Consider the following 4,097-nt stretch of genomic DNA (forward strand, 5'->3'; position numbering starts at 1 on the left):
ATTTGTAGGAAGGCTACTATCTTCTTGGGATCAGGACGAACGCCGTCAGCTGAGAAAATAAGTCCAAAGAAGTTCAGTTCTCGTTGATGAAAGTGACACTTTTTTCTGTTGAGTGTCAGTTCAGCTTCTTGGAGTCGCTGCAGAATTGCTTTCAATGAGGCGTCATGCTCCGGTTTTGTTTTTCCAAAAACAAGGATGTCGTCACTAACATTCAGGACATTGGGAATGCCACTGAGCACTTGGCGGATGGCGTTTTGAAAGATTTCAGCCGCACTGCTGATGCCAAAGTTGAGACGTTTGTAGCGAAACAAGCCAACATGTGTCGAGAAAGTTGTGAGCTGCCTTGAAGAAGTGTCAAGTTCCAACTGGTGATATCCGTTCTTCAGGTCAAGGTTGGAGAATACTGTTGCTCCATTTAAGGCAACAATGAAGTCATCCACTGTCGGACACAAATGTCGTTCACGTTGAATGATATTGTTCACAACACGCATGTCAATGCAGATTCGAATTTCATCAGGCTGATGTGGTTTGGGCACAATAACCACAGGGGACACCCATGGTGTAGGTCCAATGGCTGGCTCTATGATGTCTTCTGACAGGAGGCGTTCAAGTTCTTTTTCTGTGGCATCACGTAAGGCAAACGGAATACGTCGGTGTGGTTGTGCAACAGGTGGGACTGAGTCGTTCGCAAAAAGGTGGATGTGATGGTTTTTGAGTTTTCCAACTCCACTAAACGATTTGGGGAATGCTTCCACGACTGACTTGTCGCCTGGATTGTCAGAAACTTGGTACGTGATCTGGACAAGCCCCAGGTTGGTTGCTGCTGCGAAGCTTAAGTGTGGTGCACAGTTTCCTGGAATGACAAAAATGTCTTCTTCAATGCATTTATCTTTGTATCTCATTGTAACAGAGACTTTGCCCAAAAGTTCAAGTGGAGACGTTGATTTGTATGGGAACACTCTGATGGATGTTTCTTGGAAATTCACATTTAGGCGACAGCTCTTGATGTCATTTTCGCCAACAATTGACACTGTAGTCCCCGGCCGTGTCGATTACGTAAGTGAATGGCACATTGTTGACAGTGACAATAGACTTTGGAGATGAACTTACTTGAGGGGAATTCATGGCAACAAAAACGTACTCCTCGCTGCTTGGACTGGTGTCACAGGTGGCTGCAGGCTCTCTAGTACCTGAACTCTTCTTACTGCAGGCTAACTGTGTGTCTGAGTCATTGTCACAGTCCACTGCGTGTACTGTGGTTGAGCGACAGAACCGTGCAAAATGACCAACCTTGTTACATGCCTTGCAAGTCTTGCCCCATGCAGCACAACTGGATCGACCGCCTTGGTGAGGCCACTTGCCGCCACAGTTGCGACAATCTGCTAACGAGACATGAGGTCGCTGCTGTGTGTAGGCTTGGCGTGGCATCTGTCGTTCATTTCTTGGGTGTTGGCCATGGTGTTGTCCTTTCTTGTGTACTGCGAACACCGCCGCATTGTTATCGACGTGCTTTTCGATTTCGGACACATCCAGTTCGACATCCTCGAGCATTCTTCCTTGCTTAAGTAAGTCCGGTAACGTGATTGAATGAAGCATGGCATACTTTCGGAGGCGAGACGACGTTGTGGCGAGAACGATTTGGTTCTTGACATCAGAGTCGACGTTTTTGAAGTTACAGTGGCGAGAAAGCTGCGGAGGCGCGCGAAGGAGGCGTCCAGTGACTCACCAACGTTTTGCTGAGCTTGACAAAATTTATAGATAGCAAATGTTGAGTTCACTCGCAGAGCAAAATATGCATTCAGTTTCGCTCGAGCGGCATCGTATTCTGGCGTCGACGTACTCTGCGTGGTTTGGGTCGTGCTTGTAGCCGTCGCACCTTGCGCAGCACTCTCGGGGAGCGAGCGATATATGTCGTAGACTTCTTCACCGACGTAGTGCAGGAGGAGCGCTTTTTTGCGTGGATCTGCCGAGATATCGCGAGCTAAAAAAAGTTTTCGAACCTTTCTATCCACTTCGTCCACTCGTGACCAATATTGTTACCGTCGGTAGCGCGCAGGTCAAAACTTGGGAAGGAAGGGAGAACATGTGCCATGGCTACGATTGCCGGTAGCCGCTTGTTGCTGATGGGTGATTGGACGGACTGACTCTTGATGTAGTGGTACTCACATGAGATAAAAGAGCACTTCTGACACCATCTTAGTGTTCCCGGATACTGTGATGGGGTCCGATTGATTAGATTGGGCGAGACACTGATGAAACGAGCCTGTTAGTTAAGCCGCCATGTTTTTTCCATAGAGGCCAACAGAGTGGTAACATTCGGCTAGATGCCGATTACAAACACTACAGGTGCGAGAGACATTTAGGAGCACAATTGCCAAGGCTCCTCTTCTTTTTGCAGTGCTGCAAATATTATGAGACGAAGTATAGTGAGGGCGCTTTTGTAGTGTCAACAATTGGGTGCCTGAATGCATGCTGGATGCTCTCGCTACAGTGAACTATACTTCTAGTTCACTGTACTCTCGCCTCACTGCGGGTGCCTGAATGCATGCTGGGTGTTCTCGCCTCAATGGCCAGGGAGGCGAGAGCATCCAGGCATTCGTCTCACAAGATATTTGCAGTACTGCAAAAAGCAGAGGAGCCCTTGCAATTGTGCTCCTAAGTGCCTCTCGGCCCTTAGTACTATAGCAGAGGATTGTGCTCCTACTGATTGATTGATTTATAGAGAGGGAAAGGCGCGGTAACTGTCTCAGTTGTTTTCTGTGGACACCTCAACCATGCCATAAGGGAAGGGAGGAAGGTGGGAGTGAAAGTGGAAAGAGAATGAGGAGCTGTAGCCGAGGATCTTTAACGTGCGCTGACATCGTAGAGCACACGGACGCCTCTTCGTTTCGCCTCCATCGAAACGCAGCTGCCGAGGTCGGGTTCGAACCCGGGTACTCCGGCACAGTAGTCGGGCATCTTACCACTGCGCCATCCCGGCGGGGCAGTTGTGCTCCTACTGGCACCCCCGCCAATTTGCTGCTACTGTCACCCCCGCCAATTTGAGGGGGGCGGGGGTGGGAGAGGCGCGTACGAGCATAATAGCCTATGTATTGTAGTGCGCGTGATCCTGATTGGATCGGGGTACCTCTGCCTTTCGCATTCCTGCAAACATCTAGTGAGACTATAGTGAAGTAGAATTATTCTATAGTCGAAATTACTCCGCAGCCCTCCACTACGGCTCCTCTTTATCTCTTTCCACTTTCACTCCCACCTTCCTCCTAATTCCCTTACGGCGCGGTTGAGGTGTCCGCAGAAAACAAGTGAGACAGCTACCGCGCCTTTCCCTTCCTATAAATCAATCAATCCTTGGCCATTGAGGCACCCTAGTCAACAATGCGGTGTAGTTGGCTTGGAATGGCGTCGCCTACGTCGCGGACGGAAACCGTTGGAGGCCGAACCCGCGCTAGATCCTCTGAATCGAGCGGACGTGCCTTCCATGGGCTCCGCCAATTTCGGTTACTTTGGGCAATTCATCGGCTCGGCGTTTTTGAATTTTGTGTCGAATCGACGGAACGCATCAAGAGGACCACAGGAATACGAGTTTTTCCGAGGTGGGACTTCGTTTCCGATTTTTTCGGACTTCGTTCGGTGGACTTCGTGCTGAAGCTAGGCCTAATGTGGCCTAGCGTCTCGCGGCACCCTGAGATCGCGGCGGCCCCATCGGGGACCTAGCCCTAGCCTCGTGAAGCTGACTAAAGCTAAAAAAATGGAAATTGTCGAAAGAACGCCGGTAGATCCGGAGGAATTTCAAGTGCCTGGCCAATGGTATACCACCAAGAAGAAGAGACATGTGCCGCTCGAGAAGACCGTGCAGCAAGTTGAGAAGCAGTGAGCTGCTGAGAAGCATGCTGGAAGAAAAATGGCTGCTAAATCGGTGGAAAAGCAGCATGCTCGCCTACCCGATGGAGCCGAGAAGATAATTTTGAGGCCACGTGGCGGCCTCGTGCGTCTGCTCAAGTTTGGCAACGCAATCTTGGCTGACGCAACAATCGTGGCAGCTGGTATCCACCCGGGCGAGGCCGGGGAGGACGTCATCTCGACGAATATTAAGCAGC

General features: G+C 50.2%; 1 pseudogene; it reads right to left on the bottom strand.

Moving 5' to 3' along the window:
- Nucleotides 1–832: 832 nt before the first annotated feature.
- Nucleotides 833–2,092, bottom strand: LOC146194672 (uncharacterized; annotated as a pseudogene).
- Nucleotides 2,093–4,097: the final 2,005 nt, after the last annotated feature.

This window comes from Amblyomma maculatum, chromosome 3 (assembly GCF_055883805.1).
Source record: "Amblyomma maculatum isolate TAMU_Amacu chromosome 3, ASM5588380v1, whole genome shotgun sequence".
Classification (NCBI taxonomy): domain Eukaryota; kingdom Metazoa; phylum Arthropoda; class Arachnida; order Ixodida; family Ixodidae; genus Amblyomma; species Amblyomma maculatum.